Source organism: Phocoena sinus, chromosome 13, assembly GCF_008692025.1.
Source record: "Phocoena sinus isolate mPhoSin1 chromosome 13, mPhoSin1.pri, whole genome shotgun sequence".
Classification (NCBI taxonomy): domain Eukaryota; kingdom Metazoa; phylum Chordata; class Mammalia; order Artiodactyla; family Phocoenidae; genus Phocoena; species Phocoena sinus.
The window spans coordinates 39936396-39963555 of NC_045775.1; the positions used below are offsets into that span (position 1 = coordinate 39936396).

A 27160-nucleotide genomic window follows, 5' to 3' on the forward strand; every position below is an offset into this window, starting at 1 on the left:
CTAATTAATCTCAACAAGTGTGTTAATGAAAAATGGGATGGACCCTACCAAAATCTCCTTGCCTAGGCAACATTTAAACATTTAAAACAGATATTTTGGGGAGACAGACTCCTAAACCAAAAGGAGGGCTCTAATTGTATGAATTTTTGCCATTTTTGGTTCTTTTCCTAACACTTCTCTTAGTTACTTGAATAGGTCTTTATTAGTTCTGCTAATCCTACACCTAAAATTTTCCTTATGTAGGCCTGCCATGGAAGCCTCCATTTTGGCCCCATGTCAACCTTGAAGTAGGAATCAGAACATATTCAAGTCCCTTCCAAGGAAAACCCACACTTCAAATACTTATAAGCAATGTAGATTCTACTGAAAAATTTGTAAAGGTGCCAAGGGAGGGCTTTATATACCACGGTGTATAGCACACAATTTTATTAATGTCCCCATTCCAATTTGTCTTCTTTCCCTTGTCCCACGGGGAAAGGGGTAACAGAGAGTCAACCTTTTCACATGAAGGGCCAACCCCCAGATCTTCCTCTATGCACCACTGCTCCTATTCTCTCCGTTCTTTACAGCAATAATCCCAATCCAGACTACTGGCCTCAGGGTGAGTGTCACTCAGCCAATACATAAGACTAGGCAGCCCTAAAAATAATGAATTTTTGGACATATACGTTCTGTTCTGTGCATAGATAGGGTATGGCTGAGTACTAGAAATGAAATGGAAATGGCATAGATATATATTAAATGACATGAGGAACAGGGGCTCTTAGGTGAGGAAATATGAATGTCAGCTTAAAATAGAGTTGTATTGAGATATTTGGGGATTTTATAGTAGCATGAAGAAGAAATTGAAAACAAAGAGAAGTAAAAAGAAAACGGGAAACCTGCAACACATGCAATTAGATTTATTAAATTATTGTCAATTTAGTTTAGTCTTTGTCCAAATAAGACAGTGCAACAAACACACACAAAGCTAGTAACCACAAAACAAATTAATTCAACAAATATTTGTTGAGTGTGTACTATATGCCAAGCAGTGTTCTAGATGCTTAGAATACATCAGTGAACAAAACACAGACTGATGCCCCTCTGAAGCTTACATTCTGGTATGTGTGGGGGTGGGGGTGGGGGTGCAGACTTAAGCAAAATAAAATAAATAAGCTGTCTAGTGTGTTGTAAAATAAAGTATAAGGGAAAGAGGATTGGGATTCGTGGGATATGGTTGGGGGAATTTTCAGTATAAAATTAGGAGGTCAAGGCAAGCCTCACTGAGAAAGTAAAATTTAAGCAAAAACTTAAAGGAGGTGGGAGAGTTAGCTAAGCAGATATCTGGGAGAAGAACATTCCAGGCAAAGAGCAATGGTCATAGGGCAGGGATGTACCTGGCATTGTAAAGAAAGAGCAGGGAGGCCAATGGTGGTGGTAGTGGTAGGGTTAGATTACAAAAGACTTTGCGGGCTATAAGGACTTCAGCATTATTCTGAGTGAAATGGGGAAGCCAGTGATTAGTTTTGAGCTAAGGAGTAACATGAACTGATGGATTTTAAGAGGATCACTCTGACTGCTGTGGTAAGAAGATACTGCATGGGGGCAAGAGTAGATGCAGGGAGTTGGGAGGCTATTAAAGTCATTCAGTGAGGGATGACTGAGGTCTTGATCAAGGTGGTGGCAGTAGAGGTAGGGAGAAGGGGTCAGATTCTAGATATATTTTGAAGTTATGAGAGAAACAGAGGTGCCAAGGATGACTCCAAGGTTTGGGAGTTGCACAATCAGAAAGACAGAGTGAGGCAATGGACCATAGTTACTAAAAATGCCTGACTCCAAATGCAACACTGCTGTGGATCAAAAAGTTGCATTTGCTATAATATAATTTGGAATCTCCTCAATACTCTCTGCCTTCCCTAAACATTTGCCTCATTTATCAAGAACCATTTTCATAACTGCGGTATTTAATTTTGAAGAAACTATTTATTAGATAGCCTGTTGCTGCAGATAAATTTGTTTTACTCTTCCAGCAGTGGAAAAGAAAACAGTTTTCTCTAGCTTCACACATGCAATCCTTTTAGGCAATTTCTAAAATTGAAGTAGGTTGACTTTTCAGTTGTTTATTTAAAAATAATATTAGACATGAAGAGGTTTAGAAAATGTTGAACTATTTTGCGTGGGTTGGGAAGTAGCAGAGCCAGGATTCAAACCTGAGCCTGTCTAAATCTAGGGCTTTTAAAAACTGCACACACTGTCTCTCCACTTCACTGGTAAATAAAAAGGAAAATGGCATTTTAGCACTTTCTTGTTCCTGAGAATTACTGAAGCTTCAGATTTGCCTCTGTCTTAGTTCATTTCAGCTGCAACAACAAAATATGATAGACTGGGTGGCTTACAAAACAGCATTTACTTCTCACGGTTCTGGAGTTGGGGAAGTCACACAATTCGGTGTCTGGTGAGAATCCTGGTTCACAGACTACCATCTTCTCACTGTAATCTGACATGGCAGAAGGGGCAAGGGAGCTCTGAGGGGTCTTTTATAAGGGTACTTAATCCCATTCCTTAGGGTTCTACTCTCATGACCTAATCACATGTCAAATTTCTCACCTCCTAAAACCACCTCCTAAAACCATCACATTGGGCATTAGGGGTCAAAGAGATGAATTGGGGGGACACAGACATCAGCCCATAGCAGCCTCTTTCGTTAGCAATCAGTGTAGTTTTAAATGTGGCCATATTTTAATGGAGTTTCATTGGTCACATTCTGAACCTGAGTTTCCCCATCTTTAAGCTGAGAGAAGGGATCTAGATCAGTGATTTTCAAGTCTTTAAAAATTCCAGCTCTCTCAAGGCAGGACATATCCTATCACTAACAGGGATTCATTGTAGTAGACATTCTCAGTGAGGTAGAAGTGGAAGAGGGCCTGGAAGTTTGACAGAGTCTGGCCCTGAAGATTCTAATTTTACTTCCACTCGTTCTGTTAAATCAGTGGTTTTCAAATTGTGTTCTGGAGGAACATTGGATGGAAATGCCTGGGCTTTTCCAGTGCTTCTCTGCCTGTCAGTATCCACCCATCTTCAACCAGAGAAGGTCCACTTTGATTGATAGAGTTGAGCTACATATAAGATTTCACTAAAATAAAAGAAAACCACGACTGTTCTACTTAGAATGGTCTGAAAACTACTGTTCTAATTCAGTGCTTCTCATACTTTAATGTGTGGATGAATCATCTGTGCAATCTTTAAAAATGCAGATTCTTAATCAGTGGGTCTGGGGTGGGGCCTGAGAGTCTGAATTTCTAATAAACTCCCTGGTGATGCCAGTGCTACTGAGTGAGCTCAGCTCACACTTTGAGTAGCAAGGCCTAGAATGATCTGTAAGATTGTTTAAACTTTAATAGTTTTTCTACTCAACCCAAAAGACTGCTTATGAAAGGTCTTCCCCAGAGTGATCTATCTGTCTCATTTTCTCAGTGCCTCTTCTCTCTCTCTCTCTTTTTTTTTTTTTTTGGTACGCGGGCCTCCCACTGCCGTGGCCTCTCCAGCCGCGGAGCACAGGCTCCAGACGCGCAGGCCCAGCGGCCATGGCCCACAGGCCCAGCCGCTCAGCAGCACATGGGATCCTCCCGGACTGAGGCACAAACCCGCGCCCCCCGCATCGGCAGGAGGACTCCCAACCACTGCGCCATCAGGGAAGCCCTCTCTCCCTCTTTTGAAGGGTAAATGTTTAACCTTCTGGACACGCATTTAAAAATCTTTGTTTGTACAGTGAACATTGTGCCTCAGCCAGTTCATCTCAGCAAGAGCTAACTGTGGAGGGTCAGGGAAATTTGCCACAAGCGAGTTATTTATAGGTAGTTTCTGTGACATGCTCTCCTAAATTTAGCATCTTAATGAACTTCTCCAGATTAAGGAGTAACTGTCTTGCACTCTCCCACCCTTTGTGTAAAAAATTTAGCGCAGACATAGACTGATTATCTTCTTTCCTGTGTTAGAACATTCAAAGAGTTCTTTTCTCAAAATACTTCCTAGGCTGCCTTTGCTCCACATTATCCTTTTTCTGCAGCGGGGCGGGGCATGGTTATACCCTCTCGGAACTTTGTTACCAGAGCTGACCCTCCGCCCTGCCCTTCTCAAGCCTCTACACAGCCCTATGACTCCATATCCAACTGCCTGATGCAGGGGTCAGCAAACTTTTTCTTGAAAGATCTAGATAGTACATATTTTGGGATTTGCAGTCCATAGGTTCTCAGCTGCAACTACTCAACTCTGTCCTTGTAAATGCCAAAGCAGCCATAGACAATATGTAAATGAATGTATTTGGCTGTGTTCTGTTATAACTTTATTTATAGAAGTGGAAGTCAGGCCAGATTCCCCCCACACCACCCTGCTCCCAGGCTGTAGTTTGCTGACCCCTGATCTACATGCTTGTTGAAATAGTACCAGTCAGACTACAACCCCTGGGAATTTGGAATTGCGACCCTGAGGCTGAGTTAAGGAATAACTGTGGGTTGCTAAGCAGGAAAGTTGGGCAAACTGGGTGGGGGCCAGTGGTGGATAGCTGGGATCACTATTTGGGACACTCATAGGCCACATGCAAGCAAAAAACAAGCAGAAAAGCCAATCTGCAGAGAGAACGAAGCAGGCATATGAAGAAACACCAAGACTAGAGACCATAAGATGAGAGAGAGAAGTGGGGGAAGGGGAGTTCTTGTAAAGTTGGCTGTGCTTCCCACAGTTGTCTCATGTAATCCCTGCCTATTTTTACATTCGTTCCTCCTTCCCTTTAGCCAGCAGGCATGAATTCTGTTTCTTGCAACTAGATAACCCCAAACTCGATCAACCTTTTATACTCTAGGCATTCCAAATAACTGGCAATTTTCGGACTTGAACAGTCACCTCTCACACAACCAGGCTTTGCTAGGTGCAGGGCCACTGCCCACCCCCACACTGCCACTTCTATTCTATAGTCTTTTCTTTTGCCATATTTTGCTCAGGCATCATCTGTGGCTGAGTTAGGACTCGGTTCCCACTGCTCCTTATGTAAAGCTCTATCACTGTACTTACAAATACCACATTATATTTTCTGATTTGCTGGTCTGTAATATTTTTTTTTTTGGCCATCCTCACAAAATGTATTTATTCATTTTTTTTCTTATTAGTCATCCATTTTATACACATCAGTGTATACATGTCAATCCCAATCGCCCAATTCATCACACCACCACCTCCACCCCTCCACCACTTTCCCCCCTTGGTGTCCATACATTTGTTCTCTACTTCTATGTCTCAATTTCTGCTCTGCAAACCAGTTCATCTGTACCATTTTCTAGGTTCCACATATATTCATTAATGTACGATATTTGTTTTTCTCTTTCTGACTTACTTCACTCTGTATGACAGTCTCTAGATCCATCCACATCTCTACATATGACCCAATTTCATTCCTTTTTATATCTGAGTAATATTCCATTGTATATATGTACCACCAATTCTTTATCCATTCGTCTATCGATGGGCATTTAGGTTGCTTCCATGACCTGGCTATTGTAAATAGTGTTGCAATGAACATTGGAGTGCGTGTGTCTCTTTGAATTATGGTTTTCTCTGGGTATATGCCCAGTAGTGGGATTGCTAGGTCATATGGTAATTCTATTTTTAGTTTTCTAGGGAACCTCCATACTGTTCTCCATAGTGGCTGTATCAATTTACATTCCCACCAACAGTGCAAGAGGGTTCCCTTTTCTCCACACCCTCTCCAGCATTTGTTGTTTGTAGATTTTCTGATGATGCCCATTCTAAGTGGTGTGAGGTGATACCTCATTGTAGTTTTGATTGTAGTTTCTCTAATAATTAGTGATGTTGAGCAGCTTTTCATGTGCTTCTTGGCCATCTGTATGTCCTCTTTAGAGAAATGTCTATTTAGGTCTTCTGCCCATTTTTGATTGGGTTGTTTTTTTTGTTTGTTTTTCTAATTTATTTATTTATGTTTGGCTGCATTGGGTCTTTGTTGCTATGCACGGGCTTTTCTCTGGTTGTGTCGAGTGGGGCTACTCTTTGTTGCGGTAAATAGGCTTCTCATTGCGGTGGCTTCTCTTGTTGCGGAGCACGGGCTCTAGGCACGCAGGCTTCAGTAGTTGTGGCTCAGGGCTGTAGAGCGCAGGCTCAGTAGTTGTGGTGCACAGGCTTAGTTGCTCCACGGCATGTGGAATATTCCTGGACGAGGGCTCAAACCCATGTCCCCTGCATTGGCAAGCGGATTCTTAACCACCGCGCCACCAGAGAAGTCCTTAGGTTGTTTGTTTTTTAAATGTTGAGCTGCATGAGCTGTTTATATATTTTGGAGATTAATCCTTTGTCCATTGATTCATTTGCAAATATTTTTTCCCATTCTGATGGTTGTCTTTTCATCTCGTTTGTAGTTTACTTTGCTTTGCAAAAGCTTTTAAGTTTCATTAGGTCCCGTTTGTTTATTTTTGTTTTTATTTCCATTACTCTAGGAGGTGGATCAAAAAAGATCTTGCTGTGATTTATGTCAAAGAGTGTTCTTCCTATGTTTTCCTCTAAGAGTTTTCTGGTGTCTGGTCTTATATTTAGGTCTCTAATCAATTTTGAGTTAATTTTTGTGTATGCTGTTAGGGAGTGTTCTAATTTCATTCTTTTACATTTGCTGTCCAGTTTTCCCAGAACCACTTATTGAAGAGACTGTCTTTTTTCCATTGTACGTCCTTGCCTCCTTTGTCATAGATTAGTTAACCATATGTGTGTGGGTTTATTTCTGGGCTTTCTATCCTGTTCCATTGATGTATATTTCTGTTTTTGTGCCAGTACCATATTGTCTTGATTACTGTAGCTTCGTAGTATAGTCTGAAGTCAGGGAGCATGAATCCTCCAGCTCCGCTTTTCTCCCTCAAGACTGCTTTGGCTTTTTGGGGTCTTTTGTGTTTCCATACAATTTAAAAAATTTTTTGTTCTAGCTCTGTAAAAAATGCCATTGGTAATTTGATAGGGATTGCATTGAATCTGTAGATTTCTTTGGGTAGTATAGTCATTTTCACAATATTGATTCTTCCACTCCAAGAACATGGTATATCTCTCCATCTGTTGGTATCATCTTTAATTTCTTTCATCAGTGTCTTATAGTTTTCTGCATACAGGTCTTTTGTCTCCCTAGGTAGGTTTATTCCTAGGTATTTTATTCTTTGTGTTGCAATGGTAACTGGGAGTGTTTCCTTAATTTCTCTTTCAGATTTTTAATCATTAGTATATAGGAATGCAAGAGATTTCTGTGCATTAATTTTGTAGCCTGCAACTTTACCACATTCACTGATTAGCTCTAGTAGTTTTCTGGTGGCATCTCTAGCATTCTCTATGTATAGTATCATGTCATCTGCAAACAGTGACAGTTTTAATTCTTCTTTTCCAATTTGTACTCCTTTTATTTCTTTTTCTTCTCTGGTTGCCATGGCTAAGACTTCCAAAACTATGTTGAATAATAGTGGCGAGAGTGGACATCCTTGTCTTGTTCCTGATCCTAGAGGAAATGCTTTCAGTTTTTCACCATTGAGAATGATGTTTGCTGTGGGTTTGTTGTATATGGCCTTTATTATGTTGAAGTAGTTTCCCTCTATGCCCACTTTCCAGAGAGTTTTTATCATAAGTGGGTATTGAATTTTGTTAAAAGATTTTTCTGCATCTATGGAGATGATCATACGGTTTTTATTCTCCAGTTTGTTAATATGGTGTATCACATTGATTGATTTGCGTATATTGAAGAATTTTTGCATTCCTGGGATAAATCCCACTTGATCATGGTGTATGATCCTTTTAATGTGTTGTTGAATTTTGTTTGCTAGTATTTTGTTGAGGATTTTTGCATCTATATTCATCAGTGATATTGCTCTGTAATTTTCTTTTTTTGTAGTATCTTTGTCTGGTTTGGGTATCAGGGTGATGGTGGCCTCATAGAATGAGTTTGAGAGTGTCCTTCCTCTGTAATTTTTTGGAAGAGTTTGAGGAGGATGGGTGTTAGCTCTTCTCTAAATGTTTGCTTGAATTCACCTGTGAAGCCATCTGGTCCTGGACTTTTGTTTGTTGGAAGATTTTAAATCACAGTTTCAATTTCATTACCTGTGATTGGTCTGCTCATATTTTCAATTTCTTCCTGGTTCAGTCTTGGAAGGTTACACCTTTCTAAGAATTTGTCCATTTCTTCCAGGTTGTCCATTTTATTGGCATAGAGTTGCTTGTCGTAGTCTCTTAGTATGCTTTGTATTTCTGCCATGTCTGTTGTAACTTCTCCTTTTTCATTTCTAATTTTATTGATTTGAGTCCTCTCCCTCTTTTTCTTGATGAATCTGGCTAATGGTTTATCAATTTTGTTTATCTTCTCAATGAACCAGTTTTTAGTTTTATTGATCTTTGCTATTGTTTTCTTTATTTGTACTTCATTTATTTCTGCTCTAATGTTTATGATTTCTTTCCTTCTGCTAACTTTGGGTTTTGTTTGTTCCTCTTTCTCTAGTTCTTTTAGGTGTAAGGTTAGATTGTTTCTTTGAGATTTTTCTTGTTTCTTGAGGTAGGCTTTATAGCTATAAACTTCCCTCTTAGAACTGCTTTTCTGCATCTCATAGGTTTTGGATCGTCGTGTTTTCATTGTCATTTGTCTCTAGGTATTTTTTGATTTCCTCTTTGATTTCTTCAGTGATCTCTTGGTTATTTAGTAACGTATTTTTTAGCCTCCATGTGTTTGTGTCTTTTACGTTTTTTTCCCTGTAATTAATTTCTAATCTCATAGCGTTGTGGTCAGAAAAGACGCTTGATATGATTTCAATTTTCTTAAATTTACTGAGGCTTGATTTGTGACCCAAGATGTGATCTTTCCTGGAGAATGTTCCATGTGCACTTGAGAAGAAAGTGTAATCTGCTGTTTCTGGATGGAATGTCCTATAAATATCAATTAAGTCTATCTGGTCTATTGTATCATTTAAAGCTTCTGTTTCCTTATTAATTTTCTGTTTGGATGATCTGTCCATTGGTGTAAGTGAGGTGTTAAAGCCCCCCACTATGATTGTGTTACTGTCGATTTCCTCTTTCAGAGCTGTTAGCAGTGGCCTTATGTATTGAGGTGCTCCTATGTTGGGTGCATATATGTTTATAATTGTTCTTTCTTCTTCTTGGATTGATCCCTTGATTATTATGTAGTGTCCTTCCTTGTCTCTTGTAACATTCTTTATATTAAAGTCTATTTTATCTGATATGAGTATTGCTACTCCAGTTTTCTTTTGATTTTCATTTGCATGGAATATCTTTTTCCATCCCTTCATTTTCAGTCCGTATGTGTCCCTAGGTCTGAAGTGGGTCTCTTGTAGACAGCATATATATGGGTCTTGTTTTTGTATCCATTCAGCACGCCTGTGTCTTTTGGTTGGAGCATTTACTCCATTCACGTTTAAGGTAATTATTGATATGTATGTTCCTATGACCATTTTCTTAATTGTTTTGGGTTTGTTTTTGTAGGTTCTTTTCTTCTTTTGTGTTTCCCACTTAGAGAAGTTCCTTTAGCATTTGTTGTGGAGCTGGTTTGGTGGTGCTCAATTCTCTTAGCTCTTGCTTGTCTGTAAAGCTTTTGATTTCTCCATCGAATCTGAATGAGATCCTTGCTGGGTAGAGTAATCTTGGTTGTAGGTTCTTCCCTTTCATCACTTTAATTATATCATGCTACTCCCTTCTGGCTTGTAGAATTTCTGCTGAGAAATCACCTGTAAACCTTATGAGAGTTCCCTTGTATGTTATTTGTCGTTTTTCCCTTGCTGCTTTCAATAATTTTTATTTGTCTTTAATTTTTGCCAATTTGAATACTATATGTCTCGACATGTCTCTCCTTGGGTTTATCCTGTATGGGACTCTCTGCACTTCCTGGACTTGGGTGGCTATTTCTTTTCCCATGTTAGAGAAGTTTTCGACTATAATCTCTTCAAATATTTTCTCTGGTCCTTTCTCTCTTCTCCTTCTGGGACCCCTGTAATGCGAATGTTGTTGCATTTAATGTTGTCCCAGAGATCTCTTAGGCTGTCTTCATTTCTTTTCATTCTTTTTTCTTTATTCTGTTTTGCAGCAGTGAATTCCACCATTCTGTCTTCCAGGTCACTTATCCATTCTTCTGCCTCAGTTATTCTGCTATTGATTCCTTCTAGTGTAGTTTTCATTGCAGCTATTGTATTGTTCATCTCTGTTTGTTTGTTCTTTAATTCTTCTAGATCTGTGTTAAACATTTCTTGCATCTTCTCGATCTTTGCCTCCATTCTTTTTCCGAGGTCCTGGATCATCTTCATTATAATTATTGTGAATTCTTTTTCTGGAAGATTGCCTATCTCCATTTCATTTAGTTGTTTTTCTGGAGTTTTATCTTATTACTTCATCTGGTACATAGACCTTTGCCTTTTCATCTTGTCTATCTTTCTGTGAATGTGGTTTTTGTTCAACAGCCTGCTGGACTGTAGTTCTTCTTGCTTCTGCTGTCTGCCCTCTCTGGTCTGTAATGTTAACTATAACTTTCATCTCTGTGCTAAGTACAGTGCCTGGCACATAGTAGGAACTGACTATGCTTACTTAATGAATGAAGTAAAGGTACCCATTGGTAAACAGATCTGTAAAATACAGATGTGTTCCAAACAGGTGATATGTTCCAAAAGGGATCCTTGGATGTCTCTTCCAGCTTCATGAGCCCAAACAGAAATAAAATAAGTGATGAATTTATTCATATGTAAAGGATTATAGAAAAGGACTCAATATGCCGTTATATTCAACCTCATTAAAAGTGTTGTTCAAACCTATATTCTTACTGAAATTTTTCTCTGCCTATTTTATCAGTAACTGAATATAACATCTCCCACTAAAATTGTCATTTTTTTTCTTCCTTGTCATTCTGTAATTTTTGCTTTATGTACCATGAGGTTACGTTATTAGAACAATACAAATTTAGAATTTAAAAAATCTTCCTGGCCAATTAAATCTTTACCATTATGAAGAGTCTCCCTTTATCTCTAGCACTACTTTTTGTTTTAGAGTCTACTTAATCTATTCCAGCTTTCTTTTGGTAGTATTGCATGGTTTAGTTTTTTCCATCCCTTTTCTTTTGAACTTTCTGCATTTTTATAGTTTAGATATATCCCTTATAAACAGCATGTAGTTGGATTTTGAATTTTTGTCCAGTCTGACAGTCTGTGCTAGCTGGTTACATGCGCCAGTGGCCCCAGGTTCATCACACCTCCTAATATTTATGTCCTTAAATAGTTCCCTCCCCTTGACTCTGGGATGGACCTGTAATTTGCTTTCCAGTAGAATGTGGCAGAAGTGGCAATGTGCTATTTCCAAGCCTAACCCTTTTGGAAGCCCTGAGTTTGTATATAAGAAGTCTGCCTATCTCCCTGGAGAGACTACATGGAGAGGCATATGGAAAGGAAGAAGTCATGAAACTATTTGCACAAAAATCAAAGAATCCAATCAACGGTGAGAACCAATGCCCTATACATATGATCTCAGTCACGCTGGTCCAGCTAACACTCACCATTGGAGCCATGCTAACTGATGTGCCAGACATGAGAGTAAAGCTATCTGGGATGCTTTAGCCCCAGCAGAAAATCACCCAGAGATAAGCCATTCCCTTTGTGTCCTATCCAAGTTCCTGACCCATAGAATCATGAAATATTGGTAAAATGGTGGTAAAGTTACTAAATTTGGGGGCAGTTTGTTGCACAGTAATAGGTAACCAAGGGAGACCTTTAAGATGGTGGAGGAGTAATACGTGGAGATCACCTTCCTCCCCACAAATACATCAGAAAAACATCTACATGTGGAACAACTCCTACAAAACACCTATTGAATGCTGGCAGAAGACCTGAGACTTCCCAAAAGGCAAGAAACTCCCCACGTACCTGGGTAGGGCAAAAGAAAACAGAGACAAAGGAATAGGGATGGGACCTGAACCTCTGGGAGTGAGCTGTGAAGGAGGAAAAGTTTCCACACACTAGGAAGCCCCTTAACTTGTGGAGATGAGGGGTGGCGGCAGGGAAGCTTTGGAACTATGGAGGAGAGCACAGCAATAGAGGTGCAGAGGGCAAAGCAGAGAGATTCCTGCACAGAAGATCGGTGCCAACCAGCACTCACCAGACTGAGAGGCTTGTCTGCTCACCCGCCCAGATGGGTGGTGGCTGGGAGCTGAGGCTCTGGCTTCGGAGGTCAGATCCCAGGGAGAGGACTGGGGTTGGCTGCGTCAACACAGCCTGAAGGGGGCTGGTGCACCACAGCTAGCTGGGAGGGAGTCCGGAAAAACGTCTGGACCTGCCTAAGAGGCAAGAGACCATTGTTTCAGGATACACAAGGAGAGCAGATTCAGAGCATCACCTAAACGAGCTAGACGGGCATGAGCCACAGCTATCAGCATGGACCCCAGAGATGGGCATGAAACGCTAAGGCTGCTGGTGCAGCCACTAAGAAGCCTGTGTGCAAGCACAGGTCAGTCTCCACACCTCCACTCCCAGGAGCCTGTGTACCCACCACTGCCAGGGTCCTATCATCCAGGGACAACTTCCCTGGGAGAACACAAGCGCGCCTCAGGCTGTTGCAATGTCATGTCTGCCTCTGCTGCCGCAGGCTCACCCCACATTCTGTATCCCTCCCTCCCCCCAGATTGAGTGAGCCAGAGCCCCCTAATCAGCTGCTCCTTTAACCGTGTCCTGTCTGAGAGAAGAACAGACGCCCTCAGGAGACCTACATGCAGAGGCGGGGCCAAGTCCAAAGCTGAACCCCAGGAGCTGTGAGAACAAAGAAGAGAAAGGGAAATGTCTCCCAGCAGCCTCAGGAGCAGCAGATTAAATCCCCACAATCAACTTGATGTACCCTGCATCTCTGGAATACCTGAATAGACAAGGAATCATCCCAAAATTGAGGTGGTGGACTTTGGGAGCAGCTGTAGACGTGGGGTTTGCTTTCTGCAACTAATTTGTGTTTGGTTTTACGTTTATCTTACTTTAGTATTTAGAGTTTACTATCATTGGTAGATTTGTTTATTGATTTGGTCGCTCTCTTTTTTTCTTTATGTATAGATATATGTATATTTTCCTTTTTCTCTTTTTGTGAGTGTGTATGTGTATGCTTCTTTGTGTGATTTTATCTGTTATAGCTTTGCTTTTACCATTTCTCCTAGGGTTCTGTCTGTCTGTTTTTTGTTTGTTTGTTTTAGTATAGTTTTAGTGCTGTTTATCATTGGTGGATTTCTTTTTTGGTTTGGTTGCTCTCTTCTTTTTTTCTTCCTTGTTTTCTTTTTATTACTTTAAATTTTTTTTATTTAAAAAAATTTTTTTAAACAACTTTAATTTATTTTATTTTTTTCTTTCTCTCTTTCTTTTTTTCTCCCTTTACTTCTGAGCCATGTGGCTGACAGGGTCTTGGTGCTCCAGCTGGGTGTCAGCCCTGTGCCTCTGAGGTGGGAGAGTCGAATTCAGGACACTGGTCCACCAAAGACCACCGGGCCCCACCAGTTCAGGACACTGGTCCACCAAAGACCTCAAATGGCAAAAGCTCTCCCAGGGATCTCCATCTCAATGCTAAGACCCAGCTTCACTCAACAACCAGCAAGCTACTGTGCTGGACACCCTATGCCAAACAACTAGCAAGACAGGAACACACCACCAGCCATTAGCAGACAGTCTGCCTAAAATCATAATAAGGTCACAGATACCCCAAAACACACCACCAGATGCAGTCTTGCCCACCAGAAAGACAAGATCCAGCCTCATCACCCAGAACACAGGCACCAGTCCCCTCCACCAGGAAGCCTACATAACCCACTGAACCAACGTTAGCCACTGGGGCAGAGAGAAAAAACAATGGGAACTACGAACCTGCAGCCTGCGAAAAGGAGACCTCAAACACAGTAAGTTAAGCAAAATGAGAAGACAGAGAAGCACACAGCAGATGAAGGACCAAGGTAAAAACCCAGCAGATCAAACAAGTGAAGAGGAAATAGGCAGTCTACCTGAAAGAGAATTCAGAGTAATGATAGTAAAAATGATCCAAAATCTTAGAAACAGAATGAAGAAAATACAGGAAACATTTAACCAGGACCTAGAAGAACTAAAGAGCAAATAAACAATGATGAACAACACAATAAATGAAATTAAGAATTCTCTAGAAGGAATCAATAGCAGAATAACTGAGGCAGAAGAACGGCTGAGTGGCCTGGAAGATAACATAGTGGAAATAACTACTGCAGAGCAGAATAAAGAAAAAAGAATGAAAAGAATTGAGGACAGTCTCAGAGACCTCTGGGACAACAGTAAATGCACCAACAGTTGAATTATAGGGGTCCCAGAAGAAGAAGAGAAAAAGAAAGGGACTGAGAAAATATTTGAAGATATTATAGTTGAAAACGTCCCTAATATGGGAAAGGAAATAGTCAATCAAGTCCAGGAAGCGCAGAGAGTCCCATACAGGATAAATCCAAAGAGAAACACACCAAGACACGTATTAATCAAACTACCAAAAATTAAATACAAAGAAAAAATATCAAAAGCAGCAAGGGAAAAACAACAAATAACATACAAGGGAATCCCCATAAGGTTAACAGCTGATATTCAGCAGAAACTCTGCAAGTCAGAAGGGTGTGTGATGAAAGGGAAAAACCTACAGCCAAGATTACTCTACTCAGCAAGGACCTCATTCAGATTCGACAGAGATATTAAAAACTTCAGAGACAAGCAAAAGCTAAGAGAATTCAGCACCACCAAACCAGCTTTACAACAAATGCTATAGGAACTTCTCTAGGCAGGAAACACAAAAAAAGGAAAAGACTTACAATAACAAACCCAAAACAATTAAGAAAATGGTTATACGAATATACGTATCAATAACTATCTTAAATGTAAATGGATTAAATGTTCCAACCAAAAGACATAGACTGCCTGAATGGATACAAAAACAAGACCCAGATATATGCTGTCTACAAGAGACCCACTTCAGACCTAGGGACACATACAGATTGAAAGTGAGGGGATGGAAAAAATATTCCATGCAAATGGAAATCAAAAGAAAGCTGGAGTAGCAATTCTCATATCAGACAAAATAGACTTTAAAATAAAGACTATTATAAGACACAAAGAAGGACACTACATTATGAGCAAGGGATCAATCCAAGAAGAAGATATAACAATTATAAATATTTATGCACCCAACATAGGAGCACCTCAATACATAAGGCAAATGCTAACAGCCATAAAAGGGGAAATCGACAGTAACACAATCATAGTAGGGGACTTTAACACCCCACTTTCACCAGTGGACAGATCATCCAAAATGAAAATAAATAAGGAAACACAAGCTTTAAATGATACATTAAACAAGATGGACTTAATTGATATTTATAGGACATTCCATCCAAAAACCACAGAATACACTTTCTTTTCAAGTGCTCATGGAACATTTTCCAGGATAGATCATATCTTGGGTCACAAATCAAGCTTTGGTAAATTTACAATAATTGAGATTGTATCATGTATGTTTTCTGACCACTACGCTATGAGACTAGATATCAATTACAGGAAAAAATCTGTAAAAAACACAGACACATGGAGGCTAAACAATACATTACTAAATAACCAAGAGATCACTGAAGAAATCAAAGAGGAATCAAAAGTTACCTAGAAACAAATGACAATGAAAACACGATGACCCAAAACCTATGGGATGCAGCAAAAGCAGTTCTAAGAGGGAAGTTTATAGCAATACAATCCTACCTCAAGAAAAAAGAAACATTTCAAATAAACAACCTAACCTTACACCTACAGCAATTAGAGAAAGAAGAACAAAAAACCCCCAAAGTTAGAGGAAGGAAAGAAATCATAAAGATCAAATCAGAAATAAGGGAAAGAGAATTGAAGGAAACAATGGCAAAGATCAATAAAACGAAAAGCTGGTTCTTTGAGAAGATAAAAAAAATTGATAAACCATTAGCCAGACTCATCAAGAAGAAATGGGAGAAGACTCTAATCAATAGAATTAGAAATGAAAAAGGAGAAGTAACAACTGACACTGAAGAAATACAAAGGATCTTGAGAGATTACTACAAGCAACTATATGCCAATAAAATAGACAACCTGGAAGAAATGGACAAATTCTTAGAAAAGCACAAGCTTCCAAGACTGAACCAGGAAGAAATAGAAAATATAATCAGACCATTCACAAGAACTGAAATTGCGACTGTGATTAAAAATCTTCCAACAAACAAAAGCCCAGGACCAGATGGCTTCACAGGTGAATTCTATCAAACATTTAGAGAAGAGCTAACACCTACCCTTCTCAAACTCTTCCAAAATATAGCAGAGGGAGGAACAGTCCCAAACGCAGTCTACGAGGCCACCATCACCCTGATACCAAAACCAGACACAGATGTCACAAAGAAAATTACAGGCCAATATCACTGATAAACATGGATGCAAAAATCCTCAACAAAATACTAGCAAACAGAATCCAACAGCACATTAAAAGGATCATACACCATGATCAAGTGGGGTTTATCCCAGGAATGCAAGGATTCTTCAATATATGCAAATCAATCAATGTGATAAACCATATTAACAAACTGAAGGAGAAAAACCATATGATCATCCCAGTAGATGCAGAAAAAGCTTTCGACAAAATTCAACACCCTTTTATGATAAAAACCATTTAGAAAGTTGGCATAGATGGAACTTACCTCAAAATAATAAAGCCCATATATGACAAACCCACAGCCAACATCATTCTCAATGGTGGAAAAACTGAAACTATTTCCTCTAAGATCAGGAATAAGACAAGTTATTCCACTCTCACCACTATTATTCAACATAGTTTTGGAAGTTTTAGCCACAGCAATCAGAGAAGAAAAAGAAATATGGGGCTTCCCTGGTGGCGCAGTTGTTGGGAGTCCGCCTGCCGATGCAGGGGACGTGGGTTCGTGCCCCGGTCCGGGAGGATCCCACATGCTGCGGAGCGGTTGGGCCCGTGAGCCATGGCCGCTGGGCCTGCGCGTCCGGGGCCTGTGCTCCACAGCGGGAGAGGCCACAGCAGTGAGAGGCCCGCATACCAAAAAAAAAATAATAATAAAAAAAAAAAAAATAAAAAGAATGCAAATAGGAAAAGAAGAAAGCTGTCACTGTTTGCAGATGACATGATACTATACATAGAGATTCCTAAAGATGCCACCAGAAAACTACTAGAGCTAATCAATGAATTTGGTAAAGTAGCAGGATACAAAATTAATGCACAGAAATCTCTTGCCTTCCTATACACTAATGATGAAAAACCTGAAAGAGAAATTAAGGAAACACTCCCATTTACCAATGCAACAAAAAGAATAAAATACCTAGTAATAAACCTACCTAAGGAGACATGCAGGAAACTATAAGACACTGATGAAAGAAATTAAAGATGATACAAACAGATGGATAGATATACCACGTTCTTGGAGTGGAAGAATCAACATTGTGAAAATGACTATACTACTCAAAGCAATCTACAGATTCAATGCAATCCCTATCAAACTACCAATGGCATTTTCCACAGGAGTAGAACAAAAAATTTCACAATTTGTATGGAAACACAAAAGACCCCAAAGAACCAAAGCAATCTTGAGAAAGAAATACGTAGCTGGAGGAAACAGGCTCCCTGACTTCAGACTATATTACAAAGCTACAGTAATCAAGACAGTATGGTATTGGCACAAAAACAGAAATATAGATCAATGGAACAGGATAGAAAGCCCAGAGATAAACCCACACACATATGGTCACCTTATTTTTGATAAAGGAGGCAAGAGTATACAATGGAAAGAAGACAGCCTCTTCAATAAGTGGTGCTGGGAAAACTGGACAGCTACATGTAAAAGAATGAAATTAGAACACTCCCTAACAGCATACACAAAAATAAACTCAAAATGGATCAAAGACCTAAATGTAAGGCCAGACACTATAAAACTCTTAGAGGAAAACATAGGCAGAACACTCTATGACATAAATAACAGCAAGATCCTTTTTGACCCACCTCCTAGAGTAATGGAAATAAAAACAAAAATAAACAAATGTGACCTAATAAAACTTAAAAGCTTTTGCACAGCAAAGGAAAACATAAAGAAGACAAAAAGACAACCCTCAGAATGGGAGAGAATATTTGCAAATGAAGCAACTGACAAAGGATTAATCTCCAAAATTTACATGCAGCTCAATATCATAAAAACAAACAACCCAATCCAAAAATGGGCAGAAGACCTTAATAGCCATTTCTCCAAGAAGATATACAGATTGCCAACAAACACATAAAAGGATGCTCAACATCACTAATCATTAGAGAAATGCAAATCAAAACTACAATGACGTATCACCTTACACCAGTCAGAATGGCCATCATGAAAAACTCTACAAACAATTAATGTTGGAGAGGGTGTGGAGAAAAGGGAACCCTCTTGCACTGTTGATGGGAATGTAAAGTGATATAGCCACTATGGAAAACACTATGGAGTTTCCTTATAAACCTAAAAACAGAAGTACCATATGACCCAACAATCTCACTACTGGGCATATACCCTGAGAAAACCATAATTCAAAAAGAGTCATGTACCATAATGTTCATTGCAGCACTATTTACAATAGCCAGGACATGGAATCAACCTAAGTGTCCATCGACAGATGAATGGATAAAGAAGATGTGGCACATATATACAATAGAATATTACTCAGCCATAAAAAGAAATGAAATTGAGTTATTTGCAGTGAGGTTGATGGATAGAGTCTGCCCTGCAGAGTGAAGTAAGTCAGAAAGAGAAAAACAAATACCGTATGCTAACACATATATGGAGTCTAAAAAAAAAAAAAAGATTCTGAAGAACCTAGGGGCAGGACAGGAATAAAGATGCAGACATAGAGTGGACTTGAGGACATGGGGTGGGGGAAGGGTAAACTGGGACGAAGTGAGAGAGTGGCATGGACAAATATATACTACCAAATGTAAAATAGATAGCTAGTGGGAAGCAGCCACATAGCACAGGGAGATCAGCTCACTGCTTTGTGACCACCTAGAGGGGTGGGATAGGGAGGGTGGGAGGGCGACCAAGAGGGTGGAGATATGGGTATATATGTAGATGTATAGCTGATTCACTTTGTTATAAAGCAGAAACTAACACACCATTGTAAAGCAATTATACTGCAATAAAGATTTAATAGGCAACCAAGAAAATCTTTTTCATTAAATTAGCATCTGTTTTCACTTAATGTAATTAGCGATATATTTGGATTTAAATCTACCATCTTATTAAGTACTTCCTATTTGTCTTGCCTGTTGTATAGTGTTAGTTTTGTCCTATCTTATACTTAGATTGATTACCTTTTATTACTCCATTACTTCTCTCCTTTTAGATTGGAAATTGTATGATGTGATGGTTAATTTTATATGTCATTTGGCTGTGCTACAGTGCCCAAATATTTAGTCAAACATTATTCTAGATGTTTCTGTGAAAATGTTTATTGGATGAGATCAACATTAAAATTAGTGTACTTTGAGTGAAGCAGATTACCCTCCATTACATGGGTGAGCTTCATCCATTTAGTTGAAGGCCTTAATAAAACAAAGACTGATCTCCCCTGAGCAAGAAGGAATTCTGCCAGACAACTGATTTTGGACTCAAACTGCAATTCTTCCTTGGGCTTCCAGCTTGTCAGACTACCCTGTAGATTTTGGACTTCCAAGCCCCTCCATAATCACTTGAGCCAATTCCTTAAAATAAGTGTCTTTCTCTCTATCTCTCTCTCTCGCTCTAGCTCTTGCTCTCACTCTACACACACACACACACACATACACACACACGCTGTTAGTTCTTTTTCTCTGGAGAACCTTGACTAATACACATAGTCTTATATCATTCCTTTAGTGATTTTTGTAGAGATTACAAAATTGTATTCTTGACTTAGAGTCTATTATTAATTGTAACTTTTTCCGTTTTCCTAGACAATGCAGATTTTAGAACACTGGATTCCTTCCCCTCTCCTGACATATATACAGTTGTGTATTTTTAAATACAGAAGACATTACTACTATTGACTTAAATAGTTAATATCAATATTCATGTAGAATCATCCACATATTTATTATTTTGATTGATCTTTATTTCCTGTCTTTTTAAATAATAAATTTATTTATTTATTTATTTATGGCTGTGTTGGGTCTTCATTGCTGCGTGCGGGCTTTCTCTAGCTGCAGAGAGCATGGGCTGCTCATTGCGGTGGCTTCTCTTGTTGCGGAGCATGGGCTCTAGGCACGCAGGCTTCAGTAGCTGTGGCATGCGGGCTCAACAGTTGTGGCTCGTGGGCTCTAGAGTGCAGGCTCAGTAGTTGTGGCTCACGGGCTCTTGAGCACAGGCTCAGTAGTTGTGGTGCATGGGCTTAGTTACTCCACGACATATGGGATCTTCCCAGACTAGGGCTCGAATCTGTGTCCCCTGCATTGGCAGGCAGATTCTTAACCACTGCACAACCAGGGAAGCCCTCCTCATGTATCTCTGATTTAACAATTAGGATAATTTCCTTCTGCCTAAAGAATGCCACTATCAATCTGCTGGTGACAAATACTCTATTTTGAAATTTTTACCTTCATTTTTAAAATATTTTAGAAATATTTAGTCCTTTGAAGTTATCATTCTATCATTTTCTGGCTTAAGATAGTTCTGTTATAAAGTAAGTGTGGGACTTCCCTGGTGGTCCAGTGGTTAAGACTCCACACTCCCAAAGCAGGGGGCCCAAGTTCAATCTCTGGTCAGGGAACTAGAGCCTGCATGCTGCAACTAAAAGATCCTGCATGCCACAACAAAGATCCTGCATGCCGCACCAAAGATCCTGCATGCTGCAACGAGGATCCCACAACTAAGACTCAGCACAGCCAAATAAATAAATAAATATTTTTTAAAAATTAGTTGTCAGTCTAATTTTTGTTTCTTTAAAGATCAATTCTTATTTTCTCTAGCTGCTCTTAAGATTTTTCTTTGTCTTTGGATTTTAGCAGTTTTTTCATAATGTATTTATGTGTCAATTGTGTTGATTGAAAAATTGTTTTTATCCTGCTAGGGATTCATTCATTCAAATATTATTTCTGCCCAATACTGTCTTTTCTTTCCTTCTGGAATTCCATTCACGTGCATATTAAACTTTATCACTGTATCTTCTACATGCTTTCCCTGTGTTCTGTGTTTTCCATCCTTTTTATTCTTTGTGCTTCATTCTGAGTATTTTTTTCTGACTTATCTTCTAGTTCCCTAACTTTATATCCGTGTCTAATATGTTATTATACCCATCACTGAGTTACTTTCAGTTAGTGAACTTTTTGGTTCTAAAATTTTCATCTGATTCTCTTTTCAAGTTTCTAGTTATCTGCCTAAATTATTAATCTTGTGTTTTATTTATTTATATATAGTAAGCATTGTTATTTTAAAATCTATGTTTGATAATTTCACTCTCTGAACTCCATTTGGGTCTGTTTTTGTTTTCTGTTGTTTCTGCTGATTTTTTTTCCTTGTATGACTTACTTTTAATTGTACACTAGACTTCGTATTTGCAAAATTATTAGTAGAAATGACTTCAGGCCTAGCATGATATTACTTTACTCCAGGAAGGATTTTAGTTTGCCTCCACCAAAGTCTTGTGGGTATCAGCTCAAGGGAATTATCCTAATCCACTCTCAGGGTTGAGATGTTTTGAAAATGAGATGTCACCTATTTACTTCTAGGATGTAGCCATTTGGATTCCTAGTACAAAGCAAGGGAGTTTCAACAGAGCTCTCCTCCTGCCTCCTTAGCACACCCTGAATTCCAATCATTGTCCCTCATCCCTGCTCATCCTCTCAGCAACCTTCTATGGAATGCATAAATGGACGTCCCTGGGCCTCCATCATTCCTCAGATCCATGGCCTGGTAATTCCTATCTTATTAACTCTCTGATGTCTTTGAATTGATTTTTTAATATTTTGTTGAGTTTTTCTAGTCTCCTCAATAGGAGGATTGGTCCAAATTAATCCCAATACCAGGGCTTATACAAATGTAGCTATGATTAAACATAGGTGGTTGTTTTGAAGAAGGACTTTGAAAACAATCCTTAAAGGAAAAAAGAATTAACTTTCATTCACAATCTTTTGAGTCCAAGTGGCAGCTCAGTATTTAAGAATGTTGTATCCAAGTTCTGATATCATGTGAGGAAAGTTACTTCTTTTATTGACAAATACCATTGAACATCATCTTTGTTCTGAAAGCTATTCTAAGAAATTACATTATAAGGATGAAAAAGACATGATCACTGACCTCAAGGGGCTTGAAGTCTAGATTCCGTGTTGGTAAACTGGTTACTTTTGGACGCATCAATTCATGATCAAACAGTCTTTTGTTAAATACACATGATACAATGATAAATACATTTAAAATTTAAACATGTATATTTGAGTTCCTATCACTTTTCAACCTAAACATGAGGGCATTTTAAACAATATATTTTCTAATGCATTTGTCTTCTAGTAAAGTTTACTAATGAGTACGTTCTTTTTAAGTATTTTGGAGAAAGAAGAATACAAGCTTCGGGACTTCCCTGGTGGTGCAGTGGTTAAGAATCCACCTGCCAATGCAGGGCACACAGGTTCCAGCCCTGGTCCAGGAAGATCCCACATGCTGTGGAGCAACTAAGCCCGTGTGCCACAACTACTGAGCCTGTGCTCTAGAGCCCGCAAGCCACAACTACTGAGCCTTCATGCCTCAACTACTGAAGCCCACGTGCCTAGAGCCCGTGCTTGGCAAAAAGAGAAGCCTCCGCAATGAGAAGCCCACACACCACAACGAAGAGTAGCCCTCGCTCGCCACAACTAGAGAAAGCCCGTGCGCAGCAACGAAGACCCAATGCAGCCAAAAACAAATAATAAATAAATTTATTAAAAAAAAAAAAGAATACAAGCTTTGCAGGAGATCTTAAACGCCAGGATCCTTTTTTTCCTAAAGAGTTAGGCTCTGGTTTCCTAGACTTTTTACTCTTGTAAACTCCTGGGAAAAAGCTACTCACTCTGAAACATTATTATTTTTAATCAGAGCTTTTCCTTGGTAGGTATTCAAAGCCCTCTAAAATAGCCTCTAAGTATAAAAGTGTCCCTGGACTCTGAACTGTGTGACAGATTTCCTAAGAGACCTGAGCCTTACCCACAGAGATTATTTAAATGTGCCAGCCTCTCTGGGGTGAATCAGTCAGTAGAGAGGACCAGCAGAGAAAGCTTAGTGGATGCGGATGCAGTAGGTTCATTATTTGACCATGGACAAGTTACATCACTTTTCTGGGTTTGTTTTCCCATCCATGATAGATTGGGCTCCTAGATGATATATCTCTAAAGTATATATAACTTCCAGTTCTCAAATTCTGCAATTCTTCTGGAATTGAGGAGGATTGTTTTGTTACCTGAGTTTAAAATAGATTAGAAGGAAAAACAGAAACTAAAGTTCCATATATCAAGTAAGACACTAGTGCAATAATCTATAAGGAGATGAAGACCTATGTTAGTGGTCACCATGACAATGACCAGCAGAGATAAAACAAGACTGAGGTCTGAGGAGACTGTCGCTCTCCAGAAGCCACCTTCCCTCAAACTTTCTTCCTTCTTACCTCTTCTCCCTTTCTGCTACACTATTCCTCTAGAAACTTCCTTGACTTTGTCCACATGAGGGGGTAACAGTGATTGAGCTTAAGGGAGAAAGTGAAGCAACTCTTGCTTCAAATGAAGCAACTGTTGCTTCAACTGAAGCACATTGTACATTTGCCTTGTGGTCTCTTACTCTGAATGCAGCTACGAGGCCCTCCAGGACAGTGTAATGAAAAACAAATGGAACTAGTAGATGACTGGACAAATCGTATAAACAGTGTTTTCATCTGTGGAATGAGGGGATGAAACTTCCATTTTTGTTATTATATATTGTGATTCCTATAATTCTTCTGTATCTCTGTCACCCCCACAGCTTGACTTGTTTAGTTGTCAGTAGGCAGCTTGTTTCACATTCTGCCCACTTTATACTTACAGCCTGGCACATATACAGTTAACATTCATTTTTCAGGAAGGAAATGAACTTTTGTTAGCACCTACTATGCCTCAGTCACTGTCCAGGTCTCTTTCATATACCCTTTAAAAAAAAAATCCATTCAACACATTTGTGAGATAGATATCACTACTCTAGTTTTTGAAGATGTAGATATAGGAATTCAGAGATTTAATTATCAGGATCAAAATGATAGCAGTAAAATGGAGGCTTAGTTTTGTCACTTACCCTCTATTTGACACGTTATTTTTCTATGCCTCAGTTTCCTTATCTGTAAAGTTGGAATTAGTAAGAGTTAGGATAGGGTTGGCAGATTTAGCAAAAAACAAACAAACAAACAAAATAAACTAGGAATTATTTCCCAAATGGTACATTCTTATGCTGAAATTCAGATTTAGCTGGGCACACCTGTATTTTATCTGGCAATGCTATTTTAGCACTACGGTTACGACAATGCATGTAAAGAATTTAGCCCAACCCGTATCACTTAGTGAGCGCCCAGTAAATGCTTATTAAATTTTGGATCTGATTCCTGTCTTTTTTTTTTTCTTCTTTTTTACCTCAGACACGTTGAGCTTAGTTTCCACACAAAATTTCAGTCAAGCGAGGGTGATACTACTTTAAGTTTCTATTAGTTCTTTATCGTTCCTAAAGCTCTTTCAAAGCCTGGCCAATGCCGGAAAGCTCCTGAGGAAACCCACAAAAGCTCCGACTTTTGAGGGCCGTCGCTGCAGTCCCAGCACAGGCTCCGCAGACGGACCAGCCGGGCGGCCACCCGTCGCTCCGCCCAGCCGCGCCCCGCCTCCGCCCCATCTCGGCCACTCAGCGGCCGCGCCGCGCCCCGCCGCATTCCTATAGGTCCTTCGCGGGGCAAGCGAGGCCTTTCCATTTTCCCGCCTTCCCCAGCCCCTCCTCAGCCCGAAACCCGACTGGCCCACAACGTCTCCGCCCTGCTTCCGTGCGAGCCCCGCCCTTCCGGACACCGCATCCCCCTTCCTCCCACACCCGCCGCCTGGGCAGCCTGCCGGGTCCCAGTCCTGGCCCCCCGGTAGGAGGTGGGAGGGAACAGGGAGGGACGGGAGGAGCCCCCCTCCCAAGGGGTTGCTGGAGGCGGGGACCGGAGGGAGGGGCGGGGCTCATCTCCTTGGCGCCGCGTTGCCATGGCAGCGGGGGAGGGCGGAGGGAGGGGAGGAAGAGAGCCGGAGGGGGATGTGGTACTGCCGCGGCCGCCACCGCAGCTGCCGCTGCCTGCTCGTTGCCGCGTCTTCCCGGAGGCGGCTACTGGAAGCCGCCGGGAGCAGCTGCGGTGCTCTGCCATATTGTGTCTTCCCCTGCTCGTTCCTCACTCCTCCGCTGTGGCGGCCGAGCTGACGGTGAGTCCCGGGAGGAGCGGCGCCCTCCTCAGCAGGCGCCGCCCGGCGTCCGCGCTCCGGGCAGAGCGGGCGCCGGGCGTGGGGCGCGGAGGCGGCTGTCCCGTGACGGGCCCGGACATTTTTGTCCCGTGAGGGATTGGCGCTGGCGCGGGGGTCTCCCCTGCGCGCGCCTTGGGTGGCGTGTGGGCTCCCGGGGGGTTGGCGAACTGAGGATAGTGCGGCCCCGTGAGGAGTTAGGAGTTTTTCCTGAGGGGTGTAATGACCGCCCGGGAGCGGGTGTCGCGCGGCGGAAACCGCGGCGAGGGCTGCCGGCTCTTCAGAAAGGCTTGGAGGTGGCCCCGAGGACGCTTAGGGCTCGACTCGGGACGAATCTTCTGTTGGGGGAAGCGCCCCAAGCCCGTCGGGAGTCTTTGCAGCACAGACGCACCCCCTCCCCCCGCCCCCGGCATAAAGTGCAGCAAGACGTGCGGGGCGTGGAGCCTTCGCCCGGCCCCGGGCGGACTGGCTGGGCCCGGCCGAATAGTGCCCGGGAAGGCTCCGGGTGCGGCCAGCAGTGAACTTCTAGCAGCGGGGCGGCTGGGCGTTGGGGGTGGGCAGGGGCGGGTCCCGGATGTGGGGGTGGCCGACCCAGGCACCCTCTGGCCCCTCCTCCAGCGGGCGCCCGGGGGGCCTGCGAGGGTGGGCTGTCTTGGTGGGATGGGAGTCAGTGTTTCAGCGCTGCAATATGGACACTTCCTGTTCGCCGCTTCTCTTGGGCCCTTGGTTATCTCTGCCCTTACCGGGAAGGTGAGAGGTCGTGTGGGCGTGTGCGAGGCTCTTAAGCCTTCTGAGTTCGCCCCATCGCAACAGCAGCGAGGCTGGAACCCGGGAGGACGGTGGGAGTCAGGGGAAGGCGGCCCATGTGCGTAGTGCTCCGTCTTACTCAACTCCACCCTATTGCCCCTTTGCAGAGTGCCTCTTTTCCCATCGCAGCTCACGGGAGTTGGCGTGTCTTAATTCACTGGGGGCACACTCTCGGGATCTTCCTGGACCTGATTTCTGCTTTAAAGCCTCTTTAAAGCAGCCTCTGTACTTGGTTTTCTCCTTACAGGAAAAAAGTCTTAGCGTGCAAAGAAATGACACATACTTTATTTCTTCTACCCCAACTCCGAGGTTGTGGGAGGAGGTTATTATTTTCAGGTTAGTTTACGCTGTTAATCTTGTCTTCTGATTGTGACAGCCACGTGGCCGGTTGAGTGTAACTGAGCGCCCTAGCGCAGCCAGGGCTGAGGCTTCACTGGTAGCCAGGGGGCTTTGTAACCATGCGGTAGCTTTGCATCCACCTGTATTTTGGTGTTTTCTGAGATGGAAGTAGAAAAAGCTGAACCGTTCATGTCTATCTCTGTTCCAACCGAATGGAAGACTGTTTTCTAGCAGTCCTTGTAATGTATATATTGACATTTTTGCTTTCTGCTGTTTTGATGATTTATCTTTAAAATCTAAGCAGCAGTGTTAGGTACCATTAAGGAGTGATGGGGAATAGAAGAGTACATTACGGAGTTTCTCAACTTTGGAAAAAAACCGTTTGAATTTCAGAGTCGTTAATGAGAGTTTCTAATGTAATCAGAAATAATCACATTCTGCAGGATTTCTGCAGAATAGTTTCATAAAAATCTCAGTTTTTCTCTTT

At 41.2% G+C, this 27160-nt stretch overlaps 1 protein-coding gene and 1 long non-coding RNA gene across 6 annotated transcripts in view; one reads left to right on the plus strand and one right to left on the minus strand.

Moving 5' to 3' along the window:
- The window catches only part of LOC116764750, a 159874-nt gene extending 135011 nt beyond the window's left edge, over positions 1 to 24863 (minus strand). The window contains exons 1-2 of the long non-coding RNA XR_004352999.1: positions 24679 to 24863; positions 24347 to 24389 (exon numbers count right to left, since the gene is read on the minus strand). This is a non-coding gene — a long non-coding RNA (uncharacterized LOC116764750). The remainder of the gene's footprint in view (positions 1 to 24346; positions 24390 to 24678) is intronic.
- A 247-nt stretch (positions 24864 to 25110) lies between these two features.
- FOXN2 (forkhead box N2) overlaps positions 25111 to 27160 on the plus strand; it is a 57233-nt gene continuing 55183 nt past the window's right edge. For 2 of the 5 annotated variants that reach the window (XR_004352826.1, XM_032652706.1), the window contains exon 1: positions 25323 to 25491. The gene's annotated coding sequence lies outside the window, so the exon portion shown is untranslated. Of the gene's footprint in view, positions 25167 to 25322; positions 25492 to 26222; positions 26278 to 26576; positions 26671 to 27160 lie in introns of those variants that run through there. The other 3 variants (XM_032652707.1, XM_032652708.1, XM_032652709.1) reach the window with 3 other exon arrangements.